The sequence below is a fragment of the Nycticebus coucang genome, chromosome 10, assembly GCF_027406575.1.
Source record: "Nycticebus coucang isolate mNycCou1 chromosome 10, mNycCou1.pri, whole genome shotgun sequence".
Taxonomy (NCBI): domain Eukaryota; kingdom Metazoa; phylum Chordata; class Mammalia; order Primates; family Lorisidae; genus Nycticebus; species Nycticebus coucang.
Window position 1 is genome coordinate 74,825,571 of NC_069789.1, and position 18,069 is coordinate 74,843,639.

Genomic DNA, 18,069 nt, shown 5'->3' on the forward strand with positions numbered 1-18,069 from the left:
TAATAGTATTGAGTACATTGGATACTTTTTTTTCCATTCTGGAGATACTTTACTAAGAAGAATATGTTCTAGCTCCATCCAGGTAAACATAAAAGATGTGAAGTCTCCATCTTTTTATGGCTGCATAATATTCCATGATGTATATATTGTTGATCCATTTATGGGTCAGTGGGCACTTGGGCTGTTTTCACATCTTGGCAATTATGAATTGGGCTGCAAAAAAACATTCTGATGCAAATGTCTTTGTTGTAAAATAGTTTTTGATCATCTGGGTATATAATTAGTAGAGGAATTGCAGTATCAAATGGTAGGTCTACTTTTAGTTCCTTGATTGTTCTCCAAACTTCTTTCCAAAAAGGTTGTATTAGCTTGCATTCCCACCAGCAGTGTAGAAAGAAGTGTTCCCTTCTCTACAAATCCATGCCAATATCTGTAGTTTTGGGATTTTGTGATGTGGGCTAATCTTACTGGAGTTAGATGATATCTTAAAGTGGTTTTGATTTGCATTTCTCTGATGATTAAGGCTGATGAGCATTTTTTTCATGTGTTTGTAGGTGATGCTCCTGTCTTCATCAGAGAAGTTTCTGTTCAAGTCTCTTACCCACATAGAAATGGGGTTATTTGCTCTTTTCTTATTGATTAGTTTGAGTTGTAGATTCTAGTTATCAGGCCTTTGTCGGAAGCATAACCTGCAAAAGTCTTCTCCCATTCTGAAGGTTGTCTGTTTGCTCTTCTTGCTGTGTTCTTGGCTGTGCAAAACCTTTTTAGTTTGATCATATCCCAGTAATGTATTTTTGGTGTTGCTTCAATTCCCGGGGAGGGGGGGGTCCTACTTATAAAATAATCTCCCAGGTAGATTTCTTCAATTGTTTTCCCTGCACTCTCTTCTAGTATTTTTATAGTTTCATGTCTTAAGTTTAAATATTTTATCCAGTGAGAATCAATTTTTGTTAATGGTGAAAGGTGGGGGTCCAGTTTCAGTCTTTTACAGGTCGCCAGCCAGTTCACCCAGCACCATTTGTTATATGGGGAGTCTTTTTCCCACTGAATATTTTTAATAGGCTTGTTGAAGACCAAATGATGATAAGTAGCAGGGTTCATCTTTTGATTCTCTATTCTGTTCCATAAATCTACCTCTCTGCTTTTGTGCCAGTACCATACTGTTTTGATCATCATAGATTTATAGTATAGCCTGAAGTCTGGTAACGTGATACCTCCTGATTTGTTCTTGTTTCTGAGTAATGTATTTGCTGTTCGAGGTTTTTTTCTGATTCCATGTAAAATGAAGTACTATTTTTTTCAAGTTCTTTAAAGTATGATTAATAGGGATTGCATTAAATCTGTAGATTGCTTTGGGTAGTATGGACATTTTAACAATTTTGATTCTTCTCAGCCATGAGCATGGTATGTTTTCCATTTGTTAACATTTTCAGCTATTTCTTTTTGCAGAGTTTCATAATTCTTTTTATAGAGATCTTTCATGTCCTTTGTTAGGTAAACTCACAAATATTTCATCTTCTTTGGCACTACTGTGAAAGGAATAGTCCTTGACTATTTTTTCAGCTTGACTCTTCTTGGTATATATAAAGGCTACTTATTTATGAGTGTTGATTTTGTAACCTGAGATGCTGCTGTATTCCTTGATCACTTCTAAGAGTTTTGAAGTTGAGTTCCTGATCATCAGTGAAGAATGAGATTTTAATCTCTCTGACCCTATTTGGATACCCTCGATCACCTTCTCTTGCCTGATTGCCATGGCCAAGACTTCCATTACTATGTTGAATAGCAGTGGAGACAGTGGGCATCCTTGCCTCATTCCTGATCGGAGTGGAAATGTTTTCAATTTTACACCAATTATATGATATTGGCTGTGGGTTTGCTGTTGATAGCTTCTATCAGTTTAAGAAATGTCCCTCCTATGCATATTTTGTTAAGTTCTGATCATGAAAGGATGCTGGATATTATCAAAGGTTTTTTCTGCATCAATTAACAGAATCATATGGTGTTTGTTTTTTATTTTATTGATGTGATGTATTATATTTATAGATTTGTGTATGATGAACCAACCCTGTAACCCTGGAATAAAACCAATTTGATCATGGTGTATAATTTTTTTGATGTGTTGTTGAATTCTGTTTGCTAAGACCTTATTGAATATTTTTGTATCAATATTCATTAGTAATATTGGTCTATAGTTTTCTTTCTCTTTTGGATCCTTTCCTGGTTTGGGTATCAGGGTGATATTTGCTACATAGAATGTGTTGGGAAGTAATCCTTCTTCTGTGCTTTGGAGAATGTATAATATAGGTACTAGTAACTCTTGAAAGGATAGAATTTGGATGTGAACCCATATGGTCCTGGACTTTTCTGTTTTGGGAGATTTTGTATTGTTAATGCTGTTTCAGTGATTTCTATAGGTTTATTCAAGATTTCTAATTCTTTCTTGTTGAGTTTAGGAAGGAGGTATTGGTCCATTTCTTTCAGATTTTCATATTTCTTGGAATAGAGATTTTTATAATAATCATTGAGGATTTTTTGAATTTCTGAGGTGTCTCTTGTTATTTCTCCTTTATCCTTTCTGATAGACGATATTAGAGATTTTACTTTTCTATTTCTGGTTAGGTTGGCCAAAGTTTTATCAATTTTATTAATCTTTTCAAAAAACCAACTTATTGTTTTGTTGATCTTCTGAATGATTCTTTTGTTTTCAATTTCATTTAATTCTTCCCTAATTTTGGTTATTTCTTTTCTTCTGCTGCCTTTGGGGTTGGAATGTTCTTCCTTTTCCAGTTGCTTGAGATGATCCATTAAGTTGTTGGCATCCACTCTTTCTGGCTTCTTTTTTCTTTTTTTCTTTCTGGATACTTGTTTATTACTATTATTATTATTAAATCATAGCTGTGTACATTAATGTGATCATGGAGCACCATACACTAGTTTTATAGACCGTTTGACACATTTTCATCACACTGGTTAACATAGCCTTCCTGGCATTTTCTTAGTTATTGTCTTAAGACATTTATATTCTACATTTACTAAGTTTCACATGTACCCTTGTAAGATGCACTGCAAGTGTAATCCCACCAATCACCCTCCCTCTGCCCATCCTCCCTCCTCCCTCCCCTCCCTATCTCACTTCCCCCTATTCTTAGTTTATAACTGGGTTATACCTTTCATATGAAAGCCATAAATTAGTTTCACAGTAGGGCTGAGTACATTGGATACTTTTTCTTGCATTCTTTTTTTTTTTTTTTTTTGTAGAGACAGAGTCTCACTGTACGGCCTCAGTGCCGTGACATCACACGGCTCACAGCAACCTCTAACTCTTGGGCTTATGCGATTCTCTTGCCTCAGCCTCCCAAGCAGCTGGGACTACAGGTGCCTGCCACAACGCCCGGCTATTTTTTTGTTGCAGTTGGGCCGGGGCTGGGTTTGAACCCGCCACCCTCGGCATATGGGGCCGGCACCCTACTCACTGAGCCACAGGAGCCGCCCTTTTTCTTCCATTCTTGAGATACGTTACTAAAAAGAATATGTTCCAGCTCCATCCATGTAAACATGAAAGAGGTAAAGTCTCCATCTTTCTTTAAGGCTGAATATTATTCCATGGTGTACATATACCACAATTTATTAATCCATTCGTGGATTGATGGGCATTTGGGCTTTTTCCATGACTTAGCAATTATGAATAGGGCTGCAATAAACAATCTGGTACAAATATCTTTGTTATGATGTGATTTTTGGTCTTCTGGGTGTATACCTTGTAGAGGAATTATAGGATTGATTGGCAGATCTATTTTTAGATCTCTAAGTGTTCTCCAAACATCTTTCCAAAAGGAATGTATTCATTTGCACTCCCACCAGCAGTGTAGAAGAGTTCCATTTTCTCCACATCCACACGAACATCTCTGGTCTTGAGGTTTCTTGTGATATGGGCTAATCTTACTGGAGTTGGATGATATTTCAAAGTAGTTTTGATTTGCATTTCTCTAATGATTAAAGATGATGAGCATTTTTTCATATGTCTGTAGGCCGTGCACCTGTCTTCTTCAGAGAAGTTTCCCTTCAAGTACCTTGCCCAGCCTGTGATGGGATCACTTGTTCCTTTCTTGCTTATGCATTTGAGTTCTCTGTGGATTCTAGTTACTAAACCTTTGTTGGAGACATAACCTGCAAATATCTTCTCCCATTCTGAGGGCTTTTTGCTTGCTTTGCTTACTGTGTTCTTGTCTGTGCAGAAGATTTTTAGTTTGATCAGGTCCCAGTAGTGTGTTTTTGACACTGCTTCAATTGCCCAGAGGGTCCTGCTCATAAAATACTCACCCAGACAGATTTCTTCAAGGGTTTGCCCTGCACTTTCTTCTAGTATTTTTATAGTTTTGTGTCTTAAGTTTAAATCTTTAATCCAGTGAGAGTCTATCCTAGTTAACGGTGAAAGGTGTGGGTCCAGTTTCAGTCTTCTACAGGTTGCCAGCCAGTTCACCCAGCACCATTTGTTAAATAGGAAATCTTTTCCCCACTGAATGTTTTTAATTGGCTTGTCAAAGATCAAATAATGGTAAGTAGCTGGATTCATCTCTTGGTTCTCTATTCTGTTCCAGAGATTTACTTCTCTGTTTTTGTGCCAGTACCATGCTGTTTTGATCACCATCAATTTATAGTATAGTCTGAGGTCTGGTAGCGTGATTCCTCCTGCTTTGTTTTTATTGCTGAGTAATGTCTTGGCTATTCCAGGTTTTTTATTATTCCATATAAAATGAAGTATCATTTTTTCAAGATCTTTAAAGTGTGACAGTGGAGCTTTAATAGGGATTGCACTAAAATTATACATTGCTTTGGGTAGTATGGACATTTTAACAATGTTGATTCTTCCCAGCCATGAGCATGGTATGTTTTTCCACGTGTTAACCTTTTCAGCTTTTTCTTTTCTTAGAGTTTCATACTTCTCTTTATAGAGATCTTTCACGTCCTTTGTTAGATAAACTCCCAAATATTTCATCTTCTTTGGCACTACTATGAATGGAATAGAGTCCTTAACTGTTGTTTCAGCTTGACTATTGTTGGTATATATAAAGGCTACCGATTTATGAATGTTGATTTTGTAACCTGAGATGCTGCTGTATTCCTTGATCACTTCTGACAGTTTTGTAGTACAATCCCTGGTATTTTCCAGATATACAATCATATCATCTGTGAAGAGTGAAAGTTTGATCTCTTCTGACTCTATATGGATACTCTTGATCACCTTTTCTTCCCTAATTGCTATGACTAAAACTTCCATTACAATGTTAAAGAGCAGTGGAGACAATGGGCAGTTTTGTGTGGTTCCTGATCTGAGTGGAAATGATTTCAATTTAACTCCATTCTGACCCAGCCCGTGGGTCAGTCAACAGGGATACCTGGAGGAGGGGGTGAGAATGGGAAGGGGCAAGGGGTGTGAAGAATGGAGACAAGACAGGAGTCTGATCAAGTCTCATTTATTGCAAAGTTCTTCCAGGGTATATAAGGGTAGGTGAAGGAGGAGGTTTACGTCACCAGGTATCCAAGCAACCTGGCCTTGGTGGAGATAAGTTCCAAACGGCAAGCTTCCAAGTTTCGCTCATGTGATTTACGAGAAGAGGCCTGGCATTTGCAGGGAAATAGAAACTTAGGCCTAGCATTTGCAGGGAAATAGAAACTTAAGTCTGTTAGCACTGGAAATAGCACTTGGCCTACAAAATAGATGCTGTGGTGTCAGCCTTCCACAGGTCCCCCTTTTTTATAATATTTTTAAATGTACATTTTACTTTTAAAGTTTTGCCAGCTCTCGACCGAGAGAGCGGAGTGACTGTGTCTGTCTTAGGTTGGGACCGCCTTACCATCTCAGCTGATCCTCCTTACCCGTCATGGGATACACGGTAGCTATCTGACCGGGATCCTGTCTTAGGTTGGTAGGATAAGCAAAGTCTGAGATGAGGGTCCTCGTTACCCATCCTTGACTAGCCAGTCCCCTAAGTAGTTATGGTTATGTGTTCATCTTCCATAGCAAGTCTGTGATAATGAACCTGGAGGGGCTGCATTTTAATAGCATCAATTTGTTGTTTTATAAAGGCCATGACTTTGTTAAAAAGAAAAGGTCCTAGTGACAGTAATATTAGTAAGCCAAGGAGGGGCCCTAAAAATGGAAGGAGATAAGGCAGAAAGCCATCTAGCCCGCTCCAAAACGAGTTGTCCATAATTTTTCTTTTTCTTTCCTCTAGATTATCTTGTAATTTCTTTATTTTGTCTCAAACAATTCCTGATTTATTTGCATAAAAGCAGCATTTTTCCTGTAATGCTAAGCAGATGCCTCTTTGGTTAGCCATTAGAAGATCTAAACCTCTTCTATTCTGTAGTACTACTTCAGCTAAGGAATCTAATTGATCTTGAAGATCTTTAACTGTGCCTGATAGGGCTTGTATATCTTCTGCCATAAGTTGAGATAGTTCAGTATATTTATGTACAGCAATGCCCATACTGGCAGTACTAGTGGCCATGCCAGCAGTGATTCCCAGAGTGGCCAAGAGAGGGAGAAATTGGACAGCCCTTCTAGAACGGCCAGATATATAATCAAAGGATGATATAGGTAAAGATTCATCTCCATTGACTATATCTATATCGGGTAGTAAAAGGGCGATAGTACATAATCCTGTCCAATTAGTGGGTAGAATGGTATATGCCAAGTTATTGCCACAAACAAATACCATATCATTGGGAGCACATGGGGAATAAGTAATATTGATGATGTCAGTGCAATTGGTCAAAGAGAGTATGCCGATATCAATACCATAACTGTCGTCTCTATAAGGGGAGACAATACAGGGTGCTTCAGAAAAGACAGGTTGTACTGGTAAAGGCATGATGGGCATGCAGTTATTAGATGATAATTCAATGGAATTAATATTGATAGCAATAGGCATAGGTAGTCCTAAATGAAGGCATAACTAGCAATTTTGAGCCAAAGAAGGGTTGGATTGATTAAGTAATGTGTGATGTCTAGCATTTTCAGGGTTTGGGGGTCTAGATTCGCATCCCTATTTTTGGGTAAAGCTATTGGATGGTAGTTAAATTTAGGAGACATGTGGTTTACAATGTTTTCCAGTTGCTTTTGAACTATATTCTGTCTTACCTGATCTTGGGGTCCACCTCCATCAGAGACGTGCACAGGTGGAGTCTTATTCCAGCAAACTGTTTTTCCTACTGTATCGGGACAGCCAGTTTGGGCATATTTATTTGAGGTCCCATGGACCTGAGGGACTGTGTCCCACTCACCTCCAAATGTCCCCGAAAAATGTCTGGTCAAGATTGCTGTAAAATAGGTATTATTATCTGTACCAGTACATAGTTGAACCTGCTCATAACAGCTATTATGTACAGATGGATGGAATTCTATACAAGGGCATGGTCCAGGCTTGTTATTAAAGGTGGGGATAATTTTAGCCTTTTTGCTACAGACCCATGCCTGTGCTCCATGAATATTTTGTCTCATTACAAAGTATGCTGTTTTATCACCACAATCTACATTTAGGAGAGGGGTTGTCTCACGGTTCCAGGTGCCACCACGGCACTCGCAAGGAGTACCAGTTAATTTTTGTAAGAGTGCCCGAGCCTCATAGGGATTACCGAAACCACCTTCATTTTTTCGTATCAGGAGAAAGAGTCCCAGCAGTAGCCATATCCAGGTGCTCATAGTTACCTGCAAAGAAAAGGAAAGAAAGCCTTCTCAGGGGGGTCTCTTGCTCCCTGGATTTAGAGGTGATGATGTTATCTACTTGTTTGACCAGTTGTTCAGGTAACCATCGTGCTGCTTCCATCTTCTGTGAATATATGCATACTGCACCTCTACCCCAAATTAAAACTGGATCAGGGCCATGCCATTTATTATCTAATGGATCTTTCCATAAAGCAGTGGCAAAATCCCGTTTAGTATCTGGGTGCCAGAAGTGGTCTGCTGCAGACCGGCCGTCTTGGTCCAGTGTAAAAAAATTTAAAATGAGTAATGAATGGGATAAGATATTTCTTGGGGACCCCTTAACAGGGTACCATTCCTCCTTCTTTATTTTTTCCAGAGTGTTTTTAAGACATAAGTGGGCACGTTCTACTATGCCCTGCCCTTGTGGGTTAAATGGTATACCAGTGACATGTTTGATACCGAGGTGTTTACAGAAGGTGTTAAATGCATGTCCTGTGTATCCTGGACCATTATCAGTTTTAATTTATTTAGGGGTGCCTAGTACAGCCATGGTGGCTAGTACATGGGCAATGACATGTTTGCCAGCCTCCCTTGACTGGCCAGTGGCATAAATAAATCCACTGAAGGTATCTATGGTTACATGAACATACTTGAGTTTTCCAAATTCAGGTAGGTGAGTAACATCCATTTGCCAGATGGCATTGGGTATGAGACCTCGAGGATTTACTCCTAGATGGGGAGTAGAATTACATAAGAAGGGCATTGCTTTACGATGTGGTGGGCTTGTTCCCGGGTAATTTGAAACATGAGTCTAAGCGTGTGAGCATTTAGATAATGTAATTGGTGAGCAGCGGAGGCTAATGCTATCCGATCAGGCTCTGTAGTGGTTTGGGCAGTACAGACTAAGTGAGTGGCTTTGTCCGCTCTGCGGTTACCATCAGTTAGGGGGCCAGGTAAATTGGAATGAGCTCTAAGGTGTCCAATGAAAAAGGGGAGGGTCCTTTGGTGTATAAGATTTTGAAGTTGCAAGAAAAAGGTAGCAGTTTCTGATACATGTTTGATTTGTGCTGCTGTCTCTAATAAGGGAACTGAATGAGCTAAATAAGCACTATCAGTATAAATATTCAAAGCTCGATTGGGAAATGTGGAGAAAACTGTGATAACTGCTTGAAGTTCTACAATCTGTGCAGAATTTGATTTTACCCGAAATTGCACAATCTCTGTATTAAAGGTGTAAGCTGCATGACCAGAAGAGGAGCCATTTGTGAAAACTAATAAGGCATTGGGCAATGGGGAATTGGAGGTTCTTGTGGGAAATACAAAGTCATGTGTACTAATAAATTGTAATAATTTATTGGGTGGATAATGATTGTCAAGTTTACCTGAATAAGAAGCACAAGCAATAGGCCAAGTTTGAAATAACCAATTAATTTGTGCCTGAGAATAAGGCTGTATAATGATATCTGGTTCTTTACCAAAGTATTTTTTACTATTTTCCCTTCCCATAATGATGATATCCACAACAGCAGTTGTGGATAGTTATTTATCCCTATTGTGGATAAATAACAACAGTTATTTATCCACAATAGGGATAAATAACTTTCATGGGAGAAGCAGGTAAGTGGATCCACATTATGGGGGCAGTTTGCCAAAATACTGCTGTGGGTGTAAGAGAAGTTTTACAAATGATGTAACTCAGGGGCTGAGTGTAATCTATGGTTGTAACAAATTGTGAATGAATAGCTTGTTGTACTAATGCTAAAGCCTGATGGCCTTCTTCTGTTAATGTTCTAGGAGAACTGGGGTTGCTATCGCCTTGTAAAATAACAAATAAAGGTTTTAAATCCCCTGTGGTTAGTTTTAAGTAAGGTCTAAGCCAGTTTATATCCCCTAAGAGCTTCTGAAAATCATTTATTGTTTTTAATTTTTCCAATCTGAGGGTAACTTGAGTATTAGTAATTCTGGGTCCAGTTAGGTGGAAACCAAGATAAAGGTAGGGATCTTTTAGCTGAACTTTTTCCAGGGCTATTTGAAGTCCCTGGTTTGTGAGGGAGGATGATAAATCACTGTAACATAGTAAAACCTTCTGAGCATTCTGTCCAGCAATAAGAATATCATCCATGTAATGAATGATGTACATGGAGTTCCAGCGAAGCCTAGTTTCCTGAATAGCTGCGGCAACAAATTTTTGGCATAAGGTGGGGCTGTTGGGCATGCCCTGTGGTAAAACTTTCCATTGGAATCTTTTCATAGGTTCCGTGAAGTTGATAGAGGGGAGACTTAATGCAAATCTTTTTTGAACTAATAGATGGAGTGGTATAGTGAAAAAACAGTCTTTATCATCAATGATAATTTTATAGTAACCAAGAGGGATGGCCACAGGAGTGGGTAATCCTGGTAGCAAAGCCCCCATGAGGACCATAGTGGAGTTTACAGCTCTCAAATCTTGTAATAGTCTCCATCGCCCTGATTTCTTTTTTATGACAAAGATTGGAGTGTTCCATGGGGAGTTGCTTTCCTTTATATGCCCAGCTTTTAGTTGTTCCTGCACTAACTGCTGAGTGGCTTCTAATTTTTCTTTTGAGAGGGGCCATTGATCAACCCATACAGGCTCGTCACTTTTCCAAGTGATCTTATCTGCATGGCGTGCAGGAATGTCAATAGCCCTTAAGATAAATTTCCTAGCCCTTTTTTGTCTGTTTTTCCAGTAATTTGTAAAGGGCTGGGAATGCCTGATTCCTCTTTTCCTAATCCTTTTCCTGGTCGAAAACCCTGGGCAAGCATTTGTGCTGTCACTACATCATTAGGGCTACACATTATGAGTCCCATTTGGGACAAGAGATCTCGTCCCCAAAGGTTGACAGGGAGAACAGGTATGACAAAAGGCTGTATGGTTCCCTGATTGCCATCTTTATCTTTCCAAGTAAAGGAATGGAAGATAAGTATCTTGGTGCTTTTCTCAGGGTTTTGGCTTTGACATGTTCCTGTTAAATGAGTTAAGGTTGGGGAAAGGGGCCACTGGCTGGGCCATTGTTCTTTGTTAATTATAGTGACATCAGCTCCAGTGTCCACAAGCCATGAAATTCCTTGCCATCTAGGCTAAGAGTAAGCATTGGTTTCTGGGGTGAGATAGGCTGAGCCCAGTAAACGTCAGAGGAGCCAAAGCCTCCTGCAACTCGGTGCTTTATTTTAATTTTATTATTAGTTGACAAGAAGGGTAATAGTAATAACAGGGCTATTCTTTGGCCATGTGGTACAGTGGAGATATTTCGGGGGGGAGCAGCCATTAATTTAATTTCCCCTTTATAATCATTGTCAATTACACCTGGGAAAATTTGGAGTCCTTGGACGGCACTACTGCTGCGTCCAATAATTAGCCCAAAGGTATTTGGGGGTAGAGGACCAAACACACCTGTGGGTAAAATTTGCACTCCCATTTCAGGGGTTAATACTGTGTGGGAGGTGGAACAGAGGTCCAATCCTGCACTTCCTGGGGTGTCTCTGCAGAGGTCTGAAATGGATTGCTATTGGCTGGAACAAAGCTGACTGCCCCATAAACTTGTTTGGGTTTCAGGGCCTGGGGCTGGCCCCTCTCCCCGTTTCCCTGCTGAGAGGGGAGGGGATTTCCTTGATTGTCTGTTTTAGATCTGCACTCATTAGCCCAGTGACGGCCCTTGTGGCATTTAGGGCATAAGCCAGGGGGTGGTTTTTTAGGAGTTGAAGATTTTTCCTTTTTGCAGTCTTTAGCAAAGTGCCCTGGTTCCCCACAATTAAAACATCGGCCTTTAGTTTTCTGAGCTAAAAAATCTTTGATAGTATAGCCCTGTAAGGTTGCAGCCATTGCTAGACCTTGCTGATATGCGGTGCCAATGTCAGAGCAAAGGCGAATATATCCAGACAAATCTGTCTTCTTTTTGTATGGTCGAATAGCTGCCTGGCATGCCACATTGGCATTTTCATAAGTCAATTGTTTAACAAAGTCCATTCCAGCCTCTGCGCTACCAAAAATCCTGCCTGCAGCTGTCAAATGTCTGTGGACAAACTCTGAAAACGGCTCATCAGGGCCCTGCTTCACTGCGGTGAGGGAGGAGCTAAAATCCCCTTTCACTGGGAGTTTTCTCCAAGCCCTGGTTCCTGCAGCTTGAATTTGCGCATACAGACCTGGATCATATTGCATTTGAGCGTCTGTACTAGCAAAATGCCCCTCACCAAGAAGCATATCATAAGTCCAGCCATTTCCCGCCTGAGCATTTCTTTTGGCAGTGTCTTTGCAAAATTCAGCATATTCAGATTTCCATAATAAGTAATCTCCTCCAGATAAGGCAGCTCTGGCTAGAATATACCAGTCTCCAGGAGCAAGCCATTTCTCTGCTTCAGATCCTAATATAGCTAATGTATAGGGAGCAGTGGCTCCATTTTGGGCCACTGCCGTTTTTAATTCCTTAATCATCTGAAAATCAAATCCACTGTGATGTCTCCATGCCTGACCCTGATTGTCTGTGGTCTCTGTGACCGGAAATGTCTCTGTTCTCTCCTGGTTAACAGGGGGCCTCCTCATAACTACACCTCTAACGGAAGATTGGGATATGGGGCCAGCGGATTCTTGTTCTCAAGGCCTCTGCTCCTTACGGTCCAATTTGCCTGTTTTAAGCCTCTGTAATTCACTGATTAGCTCCTGATGTTCCCTCTCGAGTTTTATTTGTTCTTGTAAATGTGCAATTTTGTTCTCTAGATCCCTTTTTGGGTCTATAGCGGCCATTGCCACAGACGGCACAGAGGACACTGCGCTGTACGGGGGAGGCCATTTTCCAAGTGGGGGCCGATCTGGATTATGATACTTGGCCGCCTCCTCCTCTAACTCATTCCATTCCTCATCTGAAAGCTTATCATCAGGGTTTATTTTGAAAACTTTCAAGTCTGGGTAGAGCCTACGTTTTGGTTCTGAGGCCTTGACCTTGAGCTGCTTTGGTCTCAGTTTGTTCTCAGGCTGAGCTTTCTGCCGAACAGTAGGGGCCTTTGGTTCCTCTCTGTTGGGTTCCTCATCACTCTCTAGTGAGATAAGATCCTCTTGGTTATTAAGCTGACAGTTAGGAGGAGTGCCTCCAGCAGCCCTAAAATCCTGGGACAGATCTTGGGATTTAATATCCCTTTCTTTGTGGTGATGTAACAGTTCTTCTCCCTTTTTTTATGACATCCGCAACCACGGGACAAACACTACGATAGCTAATAATATCATTAATGAGATTCCAGTACGAGAAAGCAGTGACTGGTATTTTTTCAGGTCCAAATATCTGATAAAAATCATTTAAAGCATCACCTACTCTTTTCCATCTTTTCTCGTCTATGGTTCCTTCTTGAGGAAACCAAGGACAGACTTCTTTTAAGAAGTCAAAAAATTGAAATAGCTGTTTAATTTTGACCTTTACTCCTCGCGTCTTGAGCATCTCTTAACTGTTCCACAAATAACTCATGCTGACTGACTTCTTGCCCCATGATCGCTACTACTCACCGAGATCCTCATTCCAGCGCAGCAGGCTACTGCGTGGCCAGGTCCCGATGTTTCTCTGAGCTGGCCGGCTGCCTCCAGTAGCTTCTTCACCGTTTTCCCTCATATCCAGGTCCCTGTTCGGGTGCCACATGACCCGGCCTGTGGGTCAGTGGACAGGGATACCTGGAGGAGGGGGTGAGAATGGGAAGGGGCAAGGGGTGCGAAGAATGGAGACAAGACAGGAGTCTGATCAAGTCTCATTTATTGCAAAGTTCTTCCAGGGTATATAAGGGTAGGTGAAGGAGGAGGTTTACATCACCAGGTATCCAAGCAACCTGGCCTTGGTGGAGATAAGTTCCAAATGGCAAGCTTCCAAGTTTCGCTCACGTGATTTACGAGAAGAGGCCTGGCGTTTGCAGGGAAATAGAAACTTAGGCCTAGCATTTGCAGGGAAATAGAAACTTAAGTCTGTTAGTACCGGAAATAGCACTTGGCTACAAAATAGATGCTGTGGTGTCAGCCTTCCACACCATTCAATACGATATTGGCTGTGGGCTTGCTGTAGATGGCCTCTATCGGTTTGAGAAATGTCCCTTCTATACCAATTTTCTGAAGTGTTCTGATCTTGAAGGGATGCTGGATATTATCAAAAGCTTTTTCTGTATCAATTGAGAGAATCATATGGTCTTTGTTTTTAATTTGTTTATGTGCTGAATTATACTTATTGATTTACGTATATTGAACCAGCCTTGAGACCCTGGGATAAAACCAACTTGGTCATGATGTATAATTTGTTTGATGTGTTGCTGGATTCTGTTTGTTGGGATCTTGTTGAATATTTTTGCATCTATATTCATTAGTGATTTTGGTCTATAATTTTCTTTTCTAGTTGGGTCTTTTCCTGGTTTGGGGATCATGGTGATGTTTGCTTCATGAGACGTGTTGGGTGGTCTTCCTTCTCTTTCTATATTTTGGAACAGGTTGAGTAATATAGGTACTAGTTCCTCTTTAATGTTTTGGTAGCATTCTGACTTGAAGCCATCTGGTCCCAGGCTTTTCTTTTTAGGGAGATTTCGTATGGTTGATGCTATTTCAGAACTTGATATTGGCCTGTTCAACATTTCCACTTGATTCTGGCTGTCTTCAAACGTGATGTGCTTCCAAGTATTGGTCAATTTCCTTCAGATTTTCATATTTCTGAGAGTAAAGTTTCTTGTAATATTCAAAAAGGATTTTTTGAATTTCTGAGGAGTCTATTATTATTTCGTTTTTGTTATTTCTGATTGATGAAATTATAGATTTTACTCTTTTTTTCCTGGTTAGGTTATCCAAAGGTTTATCTATTTTATTGACCTTTTCAAAAAATGAACATTTTGTTTTATTGATCTGTGTATAATTCTTTTTTTTTTCAATTTCATTTAATTCTGCTCTAATTTTAGTTATTTCTTTTCTTCTACTGGGTTTGGGGTTGGAATGTTCTTCCTTTTCCAGTTGCTTGAGATGTCCCATTAAGTTGTTAACTTCCTCTCTTTCCATTCTCTTTAGGAAGGCTTTCAGTGCTATAAATTTTCCTTTTAGGACTGCCTTTGTGGTATCCCAGATATTCTGATAATTCGTGTCTTCATTGTCGTTTTGTTCCAAAAATTTGGCAATTTCCTTCTTAATCTCATCTCTGACCCAGCTATATTCAGCATAATGTTACTTAACTTCCATGTTCTTGTATGAGTATGCAGATTCCTGTTGTTACTGAGTTCAACTTTTATTCCATGGTGGTCTGAGAAGATGCAAGGAATGATTTCTATTCCTTTAAATTTACTGAGGTTAGACTTGTGACCTAAGATGTGATTGATTTTTGAGTATGTTCCATGGGCTGATGATAAGTATGTGTATTCAGTTTTGTTGGGATGAAATGTTCTGTAGATGTCTGCTAAATCCAAATGTTGGATGGTTAGGTTTAAATCTAAAATTTCTTTGCTCAGCTTCTTATTGGAGGATCTGTCCAACACTGTCAAAGGAGTGTTGAAATCTCCAACTATTATGGAGCTAGAGGAAATCAAGTTGCTAATGTCTGTTAGAGTTTCTCTTATAAATTGAGGTGCATTCTGTTGGGTGTATAAATATTAATAATTGAAATCTCATCATATTGAGTATTACCCTTAACAAATATGAAGTGCCCATATCTTAGCCTTCCTTACTTTTGTTGGTTTAAAGCCTATTGTGTCTGCAAATAGAATTGCAACACCTGCTTTTTTCTGATTATCTTTTGCCTGAAATATGGATGACCATCCTTTCACCCTGAGTCTATATTTATCTTTTAAGGTAAGATGTGACTCTTGTATGCAGTAAGTATCTGGGCTGAGTTTTGTATCCAGTCATCTAACCTATGCCTCTAGAGGACAGTTTAAGCCATTCACATTAATGGAGAATATTGATGAGTCTGTTAAAATTTTGGGTATCAAGTTTTTCAAAAGTCCAGTGGAAATTTTTAATCCTTTTGCCACTGGGAAATTGGAGTTTGATCAAAAATTTCTGAGTTTACTATTGTGGTAGAGGATTGAGCTGGTCATTATGGAGGGTAGGTCTGAGAAGATCCTGAAGAGTTGATTTGGTTATGGCAAATTTTATCAACATATGAATGTCATTAAGGTATTTAATTTCTCCATCATAAATGAAACTCAGTTTAGCTGGATACAGGATCTGGGTTTGAAAGTTATTTTGCTTTAGGAGATTAAAAGTCGATGACCCCCCTCTTCTGGCTTGAAAACTTTCAGCAGAGAGATCTGCAGTCATTCTAATATTCTTCCCTTTGTAGGTAATGGATTTCTTATGTCTGGCTGCTTTCAGAATTTTCTCCTTCATATTAACTTTAGTGAAGTTAATTATGATATGCCTTAGGATGTCTTATTCGGATTGAGTCGTGCTGTGGTTTTGAAACTGTCTGCTATCTGAATTTCAGAATTTCTTGCCATGTCTGGAAAATTCTCTTTCATAATTTCATGGACAAGGGCCTCTGTGCCTTGTGAGGCCACTTCATCACTCTCAGGGATTCCAATGAGATGGACATTAGCCTTCTTTGAATTATCCCAGAGCTCTCTGAGAGAATTATCCATTATTGCTCTCCATTTCTCTTCCTCTTTGAGAGTTTGGGAGCATTCAAAGGCTTTGTCTTCAATGTCAGAAATTCTTTCTTCTGCTTGCTCCACTCTATTACTGAGGGATTTTACTGTATTTTTCAGATCTTTGAGGGCTGCAAATTCTTGCTTAAGTGTATCAAAATCTTTGTGGTTTTGTCTTTAAATTCGTTAAATTCTTGAGACAACTTTTGTATTTCTCCTCGAATTTCTAATTCTGACTTTGGAATTGCTCTTCTAATTTCTAATTCCAAATTTTCCTCCATTCTATTAATCTTGTTTGCGATCTAAATTCTGAATTTGATTTCTGACATCTCAGCCAGCTGTTTATGAATGGAATCTTCAGTTACATTTGCCATATCCTTCCCTGGGGGGATTTATCTAATCTAGTTATTCATGTTACCAGAGTTTTCTGCTGATTCTGCCCCATGATTGTTTTACACTGTTGATTTTTCCCCTGGAGCTTTGTCAAGGACCTGTACAGTGCTATGGCCTGAGAAATTAGGGACCTGTTTGGTGTGGTGGGACTAAGTGGTTCTGTCTTGTTTTCAGCTGGTCTCTGTTCAACTCTAGTGAAACAGTTACTCTGGGTTGAATTCTCAGCTGTGGAGAAATACAAGCAATTAAGTCACCCTGCCCTCCACAGTCAACAATTGGAAAAGGAAATTCAAACCTTCCTACAGCCACACACCCAAGGCACCACTTGAATAGTCCTCAGGCAATTGGCTCAGTTGAAAAGGTCCAAATCAAATGTCTCAGTCAGCACCTGTCTCAGGTGGGAGTGTTTAAAAGGTCTCTGGCAACTGGATCTCAGGGGTCTGGTGACTACTCAGATATGGCTTGCTCCAGTCCTCCATGGAGTCAGGAGGACCCACCCAGCAAATTGATTAGTCTGGGAAAGTTGATGCCTCCTTCCCCACCTTGCACCTCTGTCACACCCAGGCACTGATAGCCCCACAGAGCTGTGACCCAGTTGCCTCTAGTGAACAGATACTCCAGGGTTTGCACCTGCCTGAATCACAAGGAAATCTATTTTTGCTCAGCCAGGCCACTGCGCCCTGCCTCTATCCAGCAGGGGGAGGTGAGGCCTGATACCATCGGGTGCTTGATGGAGGCTGGGGGGTGTTCACTCAGTTCCAGCCATGCCCCTGATTGATGTTACTGACAGAACAGAACAACTTTGTGGGAATTTGTTTCTGTCCCTGCTAAATTCCCCTGCAGAAGAGAAGCTGTTTTTAGTTCCCAGAGCCTGTGCCTCAGGCCCTGTCTTTGCTCCTGCAGGTTTGTATTCGGTTAGCTGTCAGTTCTAGCCTCCTGCCTTCCTTTGTTTATAGGCTGACAATCCCCTGAGGGCCAGGTGCATCTTAGGCTTAGTAATGCGGTCCTCTGGGTCAGCCCTGCCCTGGGAACTTCCGGGCTCTGCGTGTGTGTTTCTAGTTCCCGCGCTCCACCCAGGCCAGTAGCGCCTCAGGCAAACACTTTACTCATGGGGCCTACGTTTCCGTCCCAGATACGTTCTGCAGTGGTTGTCACCTTAGATGATGTTCAGCCTCCTCTGGTTGCCCAGGGAGACAGGGGGCGTGGCTTCAGAATATCCAGGAGTGAGCCCTATTGTTGTCAAAAAAGTTTACTGCTCTGCACCTTGGGGCACCGCCGCTCCAGTGTGGTTCCCTCTCAGCCGACGGTCCTCTCCTAACTCCAGTGCTACACAATCACCACTGATCAGCTGCAGTCTAGGC